We start from the raw sequence: 14,353 nt of genomic DNA, 5'->3' as shown, positions 1-14,353 counted from the left end.
TCAACGGAGGATCCCATTGACATGCTAATGCTAATTAGCATCGACTTCTCATTGAGTACGCCACAAACGCATGACGAGTTTTAGTAGTTGAATTAATACTGATTTGAAATCAATGAACAATTTCAATCTCAATCAAATTAACTGTGATTATTATTTTTTTCTCCCATATTTGTCCAGCTATTCTCTATGCGTACAGTGGGAAAGCCACAAATGTTGTCGCCGCTCGCTGTGATTCTTCATACGAATGACAATGCAGCTTTCCAAACACCGTCTTTTGTATTTGGACAGCGCAACTCATGTGAATCAAGCGGATGAGAAAAAAAAAAGCTTCAGGCAGAGCTTATTCATCAGCGTTGGCAGCTGCTCCAGGAGGCGTCAATAAAGGCGGCTTCTTTGCCATTTTTTTTTTCTGACAACGCAAATGTTCTGGTGAACAAAACACGCCTCTGTACGCAGTCTGTGAGTTTCTGACGCCACGGTTGTCTCTGAGGACGCCAAAAGAGACCGAAAGTGGCAGCAGTAAAGCAGATTCGCTGTGACAGGGAAGTTGGTCCGATCCGTTGGGCCATGCTATGATGGTTGGGTTCAAACACAAACACGCGCACGTGCACGCACGCACACCTGGACGCTGGTGCATGCTCGTGGTGGTTCCCATGGTGCTAATCTCCGCGGGTGAAACGCGATCTTATTTCCAGCTGTTTCGACTGCAATTCTGTAACATTTCAATCATTGCGGATCTTTTGTATCTTACGCTTCGTGAATCTTTTTTTTTTTAACAGCTCAGTCTCTCTGATAATGTGATTTAAACATGTAGCAATGTTAAAGACAGAACTTTGCGCAGGCCAAGCTAACGCATCCACAAACGTAAACACGTGTCCCAGCAACATAAACCATAACAGATACAACTGAAGTGTTCTGTGCGTCTGTCACTCCCTCTGGCCACACTTTCCTGCGGCTTTTTTTTTTTTCAATAAACCTTTAGATCCAACTCCAAAAACAAACTCTTTGGTGTCAGAAGTACATACAAAAGGACAAAATTGGATTTGGCAAGAGCAGCATGTTATCATTGAGAACACGGAACAGATTAGAATCGCTCGCCGTTTTTCCATCACGTGGACAAAAAAAAGTATCCGTAAAGATTTGACCTTGCTAACAACTGTGGCGATCAGAAGGATGTCATGATTATTGGGGGGGGGGGGCGGGGGGGGGGGGGGGGTGCGTACAGTATAACGCCTGCTTCGCTGATGGATGTGAAATGACACTTACGCCGATGCCCTCAAGCTAAACTAGAGCATCACAATCATGCACGTGATGACCCCGAAGATGTCAGCAGACAGATGGGTCAGGCCCGGAGCCCGTGGGAAGGATGCCAGCTTGGGGCGGGCGGACGGATGGACCCACACACACACAGAAGCAATTCCACGTCACACAACAACAACAACAGCCAAAACAAACGTTCGACCTTTACAAAGATAATGCTGCTTAATTTCGATTAAAACTGCCAATGAGGTGAATAATATGTGGTTTTTGAATATTTTTGACACTATGCCCAAAGTAAAAAAAAAAAAAAGTGACTTATGTCTGCAACTAACGATTACTTTAATAATCGATTAATCTGGGGATTTTTTTGGTCGATTAATCAATGAATCTGATTTCAAAACAAACATCGAAATTCATTCCATTATTCAAAAAACGGACATTATTTCAAAATGACAGTGTACAAACAAATGATGCATGATTCGTGAATCACGAATACATGAATCACACATAATCAAATTAGTGACTGCAGTCACTAATTGGTTTCGTAAAATGTCAGAAAATAGTCAAAAACTTAAATACACACAAAGACAATCAGTCCCCTTTAATGGAGGACTCGATCAAATGTGACTGTTGAGAAGCTGAAATGCCGATCATTTGGAAAGATATCAAAAATAATGATACATTAATTTGAGAATCGATCAGTTGCCATTGTTAGTTGCACCTCTAAAATGTATTGTTGAATTAGCAACGGATGTCATTCTATAGTACAAGTGAGTGAAAGTTGGTGCATACAGCACATTTATCCACACAGAAATAGGTCAACACAGTTCTTTCAAAACGTCGGACTAAACAAAAAAACTAAAGAACAAATGGCCTTTTGTGAACCCCTAATAATTTCCCCTAAAATAAACAATAAAGTTCGTGGGACTTCTGGTGACGAGTTAAGGCGGTTTCAGATTTGTGATTTCAACCAAACAAACAAGTCACGCACGTTGTGAGTGAATTCGCCCACGCACAAAAAGGAAGAATTCGAGTTGAGGGACTCACTTTACGATTCAAAACACATTTCTTACCTTGAGAGCCGAAACGTTGAAGCGGTGGGTCTCGTTTCTTTCTCGGGTAAATATCACACAACAACCTCCCTGTTTTGCGCGCCGCTAGATCAGATAATGTCGACTAAATAATGTCAAATGCACGCAAGTTGAAACGTCCCAACGGACTGCTCAGACGATTCGAATCCACGTTTGTGAGATCCGTTGCAGACGCGGGCAAAAAAAAACAGCAGCCGCGCGCGGCGTGGAGAAGCAAAAAAAAGTGTTGGTATGCAAAGTGTTGCTTGCGAAGTCACGGCGAGCTGAGAGAGGCGGTGAGGAATAGGATCGTCCACATTCAGCGAGACCGAACCCCTCCGACACAGTCTCCGCCCCTCGGGCCACCTTCCTCGGCTCGGGGGGGGGGGGGGGGGGGGGGGGCTACACCCACCTGACAAGAGTAGCGACGACAAGATTTGAAGTTCTCCCTCACAGTTGAATCTCAGCTCATAGCCTCATACCCTCCCCTCCTGTGTGGAGAGTTCTGTATATGCGTGGGATTTCGAACCAAAACTTGCAACCAAGGTTAATTGAAGAGCACATGTTTTTTTCTTAAAAAATGTAATATTATTTGGGTACTATGTTTTTTCTGGATATAATTTCAAATCCACAAAAAAATACAGGTTCAACCAATATAAGTGCACCTACGACATATCTGCCATCTAGTGGTGATTGGTGATATTACAACTTCAACGACAGTCGACTGCTGCATATTCACACATTTTTTTCCCCCCATATTTTGCTTTTTCCAGCATTTGTTTCTCCATTTGCCTCTGATTTCTGTGGAAATTTCCATGGGTTTGTAAAAAAATATAAAAATAAATTCAATCAAATTATTATTATTATTTCTTTATTTATTTTTTTTAATAATCAAGGGACCGCTCAGAGTGTGTTGCCCATCCTTGCCCGTGTTAAGATGACTTTGTATTGTTCAGGTGTACCTAATGTTGAGACAATTTCAGTTTCTCAATTCGTAGAAGAAGAACAGATGAAAACGGGCATACGTCGCAAGTCCGTTTTGCACATTTTCAGTAAATTCGCTTAAAAAAAATCGAAACAATTGGATGGAAACCTGACTAATGACTTGTGTTAAGTCAAAAAAAGGTCGTCTTGGTTTTATTTTTTATTAAAATAGAATTTATTTTTTTTAAACACTGTAAAAAATGCACTTCCATTTAAGTATTTGACGAATGCACCTAGTAAAGTAACTTGTAACACTAATTTAGTTCCTTTAAAATGAAGTAATCAGTAAAGTAACTAAGCTACTTTACAAGGTAACTATGGCAACATTGCTACCGCATACCCACACCCGAGGAGCATCTCTCAGGAGACTCATCTTGAGTCCAACAATCGGACCTTTCCTGACTCAAATTGCGCCTGATTGTCGTCGGTATGCGTGTCCCATTTGAGGTTTTCGTTTTGAGGTTCGAGCAGCTGAGACAAGCAGCGTTGTGTTTGCACAGTCAGTCACCGCGCGCCGACGATGATCAAAGTCCATTTTGTTTCCCAAAGTAACTTAAGCCCTGGTGAGGCTGTTTGCGACGCCGACGACAGACGCATTTTGTCTCGTGTTAATTATTCATGCTCGCAGCACAAGGCACAAAATGAGAAGTGATTTTGTTTCTGCTCTTTTTTTTTTTTTCTTTTTTTTTCCCTCTCTATGCTCCTCGTGTCACAAAATCTATTACAGATGGGGCGCAAGATAAGCGCTCCACAGAACTTATCCTTTTGGCCTCTTCCCTAAAAGGTCTTGACCCCGACATTCCCAGCGGCATACGCGATCCGGCCAACATATCCTCCCCACTCGTGATCCCTTTCCCAAAGGAGCGCAGGCACGGCCTGGCTGTGGATTTTTTTTTTTTGTAGGTCTAAGATTAACGCAAAGATGAAATAACAAACAGTGTCTTCGGGCGAAATGAGGAGAACGTTTGTTGAAAGCGAGCACTCAAAACGTCAGGTGGCGGCTTCACACAGCAAGTATCGCATCAACAGTTTGGCTGCACAAAGAACAGCTGTGAGGGATTTTTTTTCTTTTTTTTTTGCACCTCTGGTATTTTCAGAAGGAGCTGAGAGCAAAGAAAGGCTGAGGTGAATCCCCGAGCCGACTCCTTCCTGACCACGGTTTACAAAATCTTTTGGAATGGTGCGCGGAAGTGTACATTTTTTTAATATCAGCTGAGAAACGTGTAGTACTGAGTTGCGGAGACTTTGTGATTTTTTTTTATGGGCGTGGCTAAAACAGTGCCATGTATAGAGTCGTTAAAGACAAAGTCAACCCCAAAATTTTCTTTACAATATGTTCTAACTGTTGTAAACATGACATTCTGATTAATATTGCGTGTGTAGAATATGAGTTATGCAGCACAATCCAGCCGTTTCTATCCATCTCTGGGGGCGGCCATTTTGTTACTTGCTGTCAACTGAAAGTGACATCACAGTCGCTCAGGGCTCAGGCAACGACCAATCACGGCTCAGCTTCAGAAAACAGGGGGGGGGGCCAGGATTGGTCGTTACCTGATGTGATTAGTCGTTACCTGAGCCCTGAGCAACTGTGATGTCATCTTTAGTCGCCAGCAAAATGGCCGCACCCTTGAGATGGATAAAAAAGGGTGGATGCAATAATAATCAGAATATCGTATTGCGACTAGTGGGGCTGCATAGAACATCCTATCCATCCATTTCCTGAACCGCTTATTCTTCACAAGGGTCGCGGGCTGCTGGAGCCTATCCCAGCTGGCTTCGGGCTGTAGGCGGGGTATACCCTGAACTGGTTGCCAGCCAATTGCAGCTGCATAGAACATATTATTGTAAATATTTGTTGTTATTGTCACTGGCCTGTTATTGATACATCTGCACACGCATCATACGTCCATCTTGCTTTCATATTCTATCTCGTGTTTCCCAACCCTTAGTCTGAAATGTGGGATTGTTTAAACACAAAAGGTGATACCACTTGCGGGAAGCCACGACTTATTCTGCATGGCAACAGGTGGAAGCTCAGGTTTGTTTACCTTCCGCCAACTAATGGATAGAAATTTTCACACAAATGAAGTGAAATTGGATCCCCCCCCCCCTCCCATGACACCCCTGATGATTTTCTCACGACGCCATACGGGTGGTAATTAAATCAACCAATCAACGTGAATGAACGCACGCCGCGCTATTAATATATACAGAGATGACTGGAAACCATTTCTTCGAGCCATTTTTGTGCTCAAACTGCGGTCTACGCACACACGCTTGCATGCACGCCGTTGATCGCATGTGACTTCTTTATCGCACACCCAAACCCATTTAATCCAATTTACACAGCCCGTAGCGCATTTTCACACACATACCATCGAACCATGCGCCATCTTATTAAACAGGCCATAGCACCCGCTTCACAAGCGCTCACAATGTGCGCCTTGTGCAATGACACACACACACACACACATACACACACAAGGTGCAGTTTTAAGGGATTTCCCGAGCAACAGCATACAAATATTTGAATACATCTGATGCAGGATGGATTGACTTGACTGTACTTTTTTTTTTTTTTTTTACATAAAAATGCCTACAATTCATGTTAGCCAAGAGGAATTAAATTTAAACGTCCTTGGTTTTTGCTTCTCAAGACATTTTAGCCACAATGATAAATGCATGCGTACTGATTTGAGTAAATATAAAATGTCATTGTTTTCTTTAAAAAAAAAAAAAAAATGCACACGATCATGTGCTGAAGCTGCAGGCTCAGAATTGTATATTTGTATATTTTTGACAAATCTGCAGATGATTTTAATGTGGATCTGACAGTTGTCAGCTCCATTTCCAGCACACACGTCGGCAACCTCAATCTGTCAACGGGGCATCAGAGCGTATTTCTGGGGGGGGGGGGCTAAATAGTCAGGTGTCATCTGCAGGACTGCTCTCTAGGTTGTATTTAGAATGCCATCGCGTTTGATGCTACGTCCCTCATAAGAGGGCCACCTGCAGTATGTTCACCATTAAGTGTTATTTTAACAACGTAATGAGTGGAAACATTGTCCCTCGCCTTCATCGTGTAATCCAGATCCCGACTTTTTCTCCAACGACTGGAGACACAACTCTGGTCCTTTTATGGAAAACTCTTCTCTTCACCTCAATACTTCAGCGGAAACATTCCAGACGAGGCCCAGGACAACACATATCAACCAAGCCCCGCCTCCTTGATGGAAGCATTCAGCGAGTGGTCGGAAAAGCAGACTGGAATCATTGAATCTAAGATGGCAGCGAATGAATCATTTTTTGGGGTGTCCAGCACTTGAATCCAAACAGCTCCCGTGCTTATGCCGCGTGTGTGACCTGTCTGTAACCTAGCAACGAACTCCTGGTATTGTTTCGACAAGTTTTTCCAAATCTGTATCGAGTGTTAGAAGAGTCGTGTTTCTATCGTGTTATCGGCGCTCAAGACCAAATGAATGAACTATTGCACACTTTACCCAAGATGCGAGTTTGTTTGTTTTGTTTTTATTCTTGGAAAGGATTACTAGATGACAACTCACATGAGAGTAGCCATTTTGTTTTTAAAAAAATCGACCCCGCAGAGCTCCAGTCAGATAAAGACAAAAAGGTGCTGTTTTTCTATTGGCTGCGTCATCGATACATTGTTCCGAATAACTCCTGGAAACATCCACTTGACGTACAACTTTATTGTTATTATTATTATTTGATGTGCTGCTTTACTAAGATTACAAAAAATGTGTGGCGACGTATTAGGGCAACATATAAATATTTGTTTTCCAGAGGGGGGGTAATATTGAGAGAGAAAAACTTTATGAAGTGGCAAATTTGCAAGAAAAAAACCTTAGAAATTTACGGCAAATACACGTAGCTTAGCTATAGTCTCATGTGAGTTTTCCCTTGGGGGGTTAATGGGACACTGTTTATGAAATGGAAAGGCAGGATGGAGACGGAATCATTCTTAATTTCAACTTTACTCGTCATACACGGCAGCCAGAGCGACAACACTTCCTGGTCCCCTATCAGCTGACCCAACACTAACCAATCAGAAACTAGCATTACTTTTAGGTAAATGCAAGTGAATGACAGAGAGCAGCAGATTCAACACATCAACTTAGCTGCTTGTACAAAAAAATTACCAAAATGTATGAAGGTGTAAATAATAATTTTGGAAAATTACACCTTTTTTTTTTCTTTATTTCAAATACAAACAAAGAAGGTACAATCCCATTTGAATCAAACAACAAACAACAATAGAACATAGGGGCATTTCCAAACATAAATGTACAAGTAGATATACATTTTAACAAATTAACTTAAATGCTTGATCCTCGAGGCGTATCCAACACTTTTACTATCTCCTTATTTGAAAACCCGACCGAAAAGTATTGGCACAAACATCCGAGTAGTTGCTACATGTATTTCTCGTAAGTTTCTGAGTTTTTTTTCTTCTCGCAAATCTGCCACTATATAGTCACAAAGTTGCGACTTTATAAACTCAAAAAAGTTTTTTTTTTTAGAATATTGCCCCCACACTCTAAAAAATATATATTTGTACGTGGCCCTAATGAGCCATGGTAAAAATGTAACCACTCACAGCACTTAAAAAAACAACAACATATTTATGTTTTTTTTTTTTGTCTATTCGAACCTTCTGCGTGTACATTTGCGCACACTGCAGGCAGTCTCCTTCATCCCAACGATAAGCGTCGACCTGCTGCGGCTGGGCCTGTGACAGGTGCTTGAGAGGAGTCAGTGGAGCGTGGGCGGCAGGCAGGGGATGTGCACGGAGGTGAATCGGCTCACCTGGTTTTCATAGCGCCCCTTTTTTCTGCAACTCACAACAATAGCACCCGCTGGACCTCACTTTGACCGAGATGAAGGGAAATAAGCCCCGGGAAAATGTAGTCTTCGTTGAGTCCATTTAGCTTTCAAGCTGTCTTTGTCTGCGAAGCTCTTCCCGGCCCCTCCCCCCCCCCCCCCCCCCTCCTGTCTGGAGGTGTCAGGCCAAGCGTGGCTGGATTGCCCGCATGTACTGTATTTTCCAGCGTTCCCACAAGGATGAACTGCAAATGCACAGTGGAAAGTAGGCCAGTGGACTTACTGCTTTCTTCTCCCCTCCCCCCCCCCCCCTCTTTCATCCTCATCCACCTCCAGAAACCCGATTCACCAGGAGAGAAAGATCCATCCGTCTGTCACACCGAGCTCCTCTGGGCCCAGGAGATACAAAAAGTGAAATGAAAAAAAAAATATCTGCCCTTACAAAGATAAACGCAGTCTGTTTTTTGTATGGTAGACGTTTTGACTATATTTTGTTTTGTGTCACATCACATATGTCTTTGTATTCTTTTGTCCCTTGATAATATCCGACAGATGATTGGGACTGTTGGAAATCGTTTCTTTGATTTCTGCGTGTTCAAAATAAAACTCAAAGTTGAAGTCTCGTGGAGAAGTTTTTTTTGCCAGCTTTATTTTCAGAATTTCTGAAGACACTTAAGAACCTTGCTCAAACAGCAACTGGTCTCGAAGCGTGTCCCCTCTTTCCTTTCTCCCTTACTTATACAGAAACGGTTTACTCCCCCCCCCTGTCATCTTGTCCTGTCAGCAGAGTAAAATACACTACTTGATAATCTTACTTCAGTTCCTATCTTAATCCACTCAAGATGTGGGTAAACAATTGGCCCCGGGCGCCCCCTCGCACCAGGAGTTTTTATGGACAGACCTCTGATTGCATTTACAGACATCCCCTCATTTAGATTGAATCAGAAACCTGACTTCCCCAGGGAAGAGAACAAAGACTATAAGATTGACTAACATCTGAATGAACTGTTGTCTTATTATTACACATCTCTAACTAATATCAAAAGCAATTAAAATATAAATTGAAACAGAAAAACAATGTTAACAATCTAACAGGACCCACCGCTGGCTTTTCCAGATCGCAGACACATCATGTTAAAAAATCAATCATTTCAACTCAAGTCAATTTAAAATGAATTCTTTCCAAATACAGTAATCCGCCGACTATTATTTTGAAGTTGTTCCTGGCAGCGTGTCGTGGCGAAAATAACCAGTCAAATCAGATTTGACTGGTTATTTTCAGTCACTCCGGTAGAGAGACGCCAACAATCGCCCTGAAATCAAGTTCAATTGCTAATTAAGGGCGCTAAAAAACCCAAAAACGACTTCATTACACTTACATTGTATTATACGGCGCATGTTGCCAGCATTCAGCGCCGACTCCGCCGTTAGCATCTCCTGCATTAAGCGCTAGTTGCTAGCTAGCCTGCAGCAAGCAAGATGGTAACAGATCTATGAATTTATCTAAAATCTCAGAAAAATTCTTCTGAAAATTAGGCAATATTAGCAGTAAACAACAAGCTTGTTTCACTTTTATCAGTCTTTGATATCCCCAAATGAGTTATTAATCAATTCATTGTCATTAATATGAATGTTTCTAAAACTGGAGACCATTCAAAAAATGGATGTAATTTCTGGACTCAGCATTGCTCAAATCATTAAAATGTACTTGGCACTTGGAAAAAAAAAAGAAGGTTGGCCAGTATAATAATGGATGCCAGCAAATCAATGGACCGTATTATACACGGGTAGAGAGTGAAAAACAGCTTTTTCTTCTTTCTTTCTTTTTTTTTTATTTTTTTTTTACCATAACTGTTTTTATTCTTTTCTCCTTCCAAAAAAAAAATGCAAATACAAGCCAGGATAACATCCAATGTTTAAACAATAAACAAAAACACAACAAGTACCCATAACAACACTAACTGGTGCCCCAAGCATTCCTATACAATTTAAGCATCCGTTCATTCTCAGGGTCGATCGAGGTCAAACAAAAACAACTTGGGTTCCATTGGTACAGAACTACAGATTTAAGGATCATCTTCTCTATCGCATATATAATAAACAAATACTATCTTCTGACATTGCCACACATACAATGTAGTAATGTAACCTTACGTTCCACAAACTTTGGACAAATATCCGGAATGTTTACATTATACCTAAGCAGGTCCAGAAAAACAGCTTTTTAAGTGTGATTTTTTTTTGGAGACGTATTATACACGGGATTTTATGGTAGCACGAACTGAAAGTAAATCTGACCAAAGCGATGCAAAAGTCAACAAAAAACAAATCTTTGTCTTCCATAGTGGGATGCGGGCGGCGCGGGCGCCCTTAAGCAAGGCAACTGAAACCCTAAAAATTGCTCCCAGTGTACAAAGTGTAAAAAGTCACGATGATAAAAGATTCTTCTGATTCTTCCATAGCCGCAGATTGCGGCACTCTTGTATTGCAATGACCGCGGGCTGATTGCAGGCAGAACACTCCACGCGGGGGGGGACAATCGCCTTGTCCTCCTCGTCCTTGTCTGCTCGTGATGACACAAGAGCGCTTCTGCTTCTCAAGATAGGCCATTCCAATCCATCACACGACGCCACCGAGTCGCCATCAAGGCCTCCGAACACTGAGGCGCAGGTCATCAGCCATTTATTGTGTGTCACTCGCTTATCAAGTCATGTGAATAAAGCCTTTCGCTTTGTCCTCATTTGTAGTTGATGGTGTCTTATATGTATGTGGTTTTCATGCAGGGCACGATAATAAGACTCATTTTAGACTCACGCATTTTCTAAAGCCCTTGCCCTCATGAGCAAGGTGGAACAATGGATTAAATGTATTTGAATAATTTTAACACATTTAAAGTGGAAGTCAAACTTAAACATTTCATTATATGTGACCTCACTAGTCTAAACATGACATTCTGATTAATATTTCATTTGGGCAATATGAGTTATGAAGCAAAATCCAGCCGTTTTTATCCATCTCAGGGGGGCGGGCGGCCATTTTGCCACTTTTGCTGTCGACTGGAGATGACATCAATGTTGCTCAGGGGCTCAGGTAACAACCAATCACGGCTCAGCTTCAGAAAAATAGCTGAGCTGTGATTGGTCGCAGGTAACAGCCAATCACAGCTTAGCTTCAGAAAACAGGTGAAATGTTTAAGTGAACGGTATGAGATTTTTTCTAATAGGTTTTCTGGTGAGCTAACAAATACACGCACGCACGCACGCACGCACATACACATACTCACCCACACACACACACACACAAAAAAAATAAAAAATAAAAATAAAAAAATATAAAAAAAATAAAAAATAAAAGAGCAATGATGATGACATTTCCGAATGAACAATACTGAGCTCTTAAAGAAAAAAAGAAAAGAAAAAAGAAAACAGGTGAAATGTGATTGGCCGTCGCCTGAGAACTGAGCAACATTGATGTCATCTTCAGTCGACAGCAAGTGGAAAAATGGCCGCCCCCCCCCCCCCCCGAGATGGGTAAAAACAGCTGGATGTTGCTCATATTCCACTAACACGATATTAACCAGAATACCATATTTAAACTAGTGGGGCTGCGTAGAACAGATTGTAAAAAAAATTAAGCGCCCCCTATTGGCCATTTAAATAATCGAAAATGACAAACTAACCAAAACCCAAATATGAACCTCAACTGTCGAGGGGGTGTTCCTCTGCTTGGGACATCGCTGTAAAATTACAAAATGACCACAAAAATAAATACATAAATAAAAATAGTTATATAAACGTTCCATAAAAGGGATTCAAGAGAATGACTTTAGAGACGTTCCATGACATTTATCACTTGACTGCTAACAGGTTCATTGTGGCTTACAGAGCATTCATGCCTGCCAATTCCAACAAATATGTCAAGATGCTCCCGGAGTCCCGAAACCAAGATCCTGCCGTGTTTTTGCCTCGGCTTCAGATTTCGAGGTATCCCCCCCCCCCCCCCCCTCCTCGTGTGCTCGTCATCGTGAGCATGCTGGCGCTTCTGTGCTTGTGCTAACGTGTTGTCGCAGCAGGTGAGGGCGGAATGAGCTTTCCTTCATTATTGTTGGCATCTGAGATGAAACTCCTCATTGTTTGCTCTGATTTCTTCTCACAATATTGGACAGGTGTCTCCAGAAAAAGCGGGCATTGCTCTCATTACTGGCCACGGTGTGCACACGCGCATGTGGGGGGAGGGGGGGGGGGTCCCTAGCGGTTTCCTTTCAGCCCAGCGGATCTCACACCACACAGTAACGGTAATGAGAAAAGGATAACTGTGTAGCATCGGCAGCTGCGGCCAGCGCTGTCCGTCACCATTAAAAAAAAAAACGCACATATATAGCGACCGAGTCATGCTGTTGCTAAGGAAGTGTTGGTATCCAAGCAGGAATTTTGCCCAGAAAGTTTGAGTCAAGTAATGACTCGCCGCTACACTTTAAGGTCGAGATAACCCGGGTAAGAAGGCGGTAGCGTTGCAGTAAGCAGACCATGGGCCCAAATAAACTCGGGTGCGATCGTTATGCACCCCGGGACACTTTCGGTCACTGTTCATGAATTCACTCAACAATCAGGAAGAGCATTCCTTATCTTCTCACAGTTACGACTTATTTGTCAGATGATCTGCAACGTTGTAAGAAAACATTGTTTGACGCAAAATGTCATCCGTGACAAAGCACAAGTGTGACTCAAGGACCGACGCTTCCAGTCATTTGGGGAAAACACATTACGGGAAATTGCCTTGAAAAAAAAAACGTTTTCACTTTTTGGGGGACGCGTGATTCAGCTCAAATACTGAAGGATTGTGAAATAAATCTATTTATCTATCAATTTCTCTTTATTCTCTCTGAAATGAAAGCAAGTTAAAGTTTTAACTTTGACAACACTAATGCAGAACTTTCCCCTATTTTTTTTAACTGTCACTTTTTTGTCCTTCTCGACTTGTTTCTTAATGAATTTATTATTTTTTATCGCCTCAACCTGTTTATGGACTCGTATCCCAAAGGATTGCGCATTGTTAATTAACACTAAGGATGAAGCTCGAGAGCGCCTTCGGCAATTGCTTAATAATGAAAATGTTATGCTGCCTTGTCTCCTCCCTGGCATGCAGGCCATGTAAAACACAGCGCAGTACAAAGTGCAACACATTACAACCGCAATTTGTTATGTGGCTAAGACGCACAAAAAGTCTTAAGCAAAGGTGAACAAAGATGTGAGTGCAGTTTTTAATTAGCCTTCACCTTCCATTAGCGTCGGGGAAACTGTTTGGGAAATTGTGCACTGGTTGCACCTGCATCGTTGGATGACTTTGTCAAATAATGCCCATCAACACTTTTGATGGAGACTGTTAGAGAGCCACGTGGTTGCAGGTGCACCGAATGTTGTATACTGTAAGCGAGTAACACCCTTAAGTCAATTTCTGGTCAATCGTGCAGTTGCATGTTAGTATAGCACTTGTGTGAATTCAGAAAATTGTTTGTGGCAAATGAACATCAGTTTCAAAATGAACATTAAAACGAAAAAAGTCCCCCCCACTCTATGATTCTAGGCTTTTCCTTGTGCTGGAAAAGCCCTTTGGGAGAGGAAAGCTTCTGGCACAATGTTCACAAGGTTATGTGGGGGCCGGTGTAAAAAGGTCACATCATAAATAATCGACGAACAACCACAAGATACTCGGAGCAGCTAATGATTTGCTTTTAGCGTTGCAATTTTCCCCCTTCAAACGCTTTATATTTAAAAGGGAAAACTACGTTTCCGAGGCGGGAGGCATATAGGCCATATTGAATTCATCTCTCTCCCAGAGAATCTTTATCTACCTCATGGTCAATTCGCAGTACTAACGGATTATCAAGCCATTTAAAAGAGCCATTATGGATATGGATGGATTGTGAGGAGGAGGCGAGTCACATCAGCAAAAAAAAAGAAAAAGCCCGAAGCGAAGATGGAGAAAGTATGCAAATGAAATAAGGGTGAAAAGAGTCTTTTTTTTTTCTTCTTCTTCTTCTCACTCCTTGCAGATTCCAATGGCTTTATTTATGATTTAATCTTCTCGAGTAAGAAGCCCTCGGGGATGCGAAGGCGCCCGTGTTTGACACTTTTAGCAAAAATAATTATGTTACGCATTCAAGATAGTAGCGAGTGGAGCGAGAAGAACAAAGTGGC

General features: G+C 42.0%; 1 protein-coding gene across 3 annotated transcripts in view; it reads right to left on the bottom strand.

Annotated features, from left to right (window-relative positions):
- Positions 1-2,681, bottom strand: part of LOC147175111 (tetraspanin-18B-like) — a 36,122-nt gene extending 33,441 nt beyond the window's left edge. For all 3 annotated transcript variants that reach the window (XM_086072628.1, XM_086072629.1, XM_086072627.1), the window contains exon 1: positions 2,334-2,681. The gene's annotated coding sequence lies outside the window, so the exon portion shown is untranslated. The remainder of the gene's footprint in view (positions 1-2,333) is intronic.
- Positions 2,682-14,353: the final 11,672 nt, after the last annotated feature.

Source organism: Leptonotus elevatus, chromosome 4 (assembly GCF_054856555.1).
Source record: "Leptonotus elevatus isolate MCC_2025b chromosome 4, RoL_Lele_1.0, whole genome shotgun sequence".
Classification (NCBI taxonomy): Eukaryota; Metazoa; Chordata; class Actinopteri; order Syngnathiformes; family Syngnathidae; genus Leptonotus; species Leptonotus elevatus.
The sequence above is the reverse complement of the archived record's forward strand: the minus strand, read 5'-3'. Positions and strand labels throughout refer to the sequence as shown.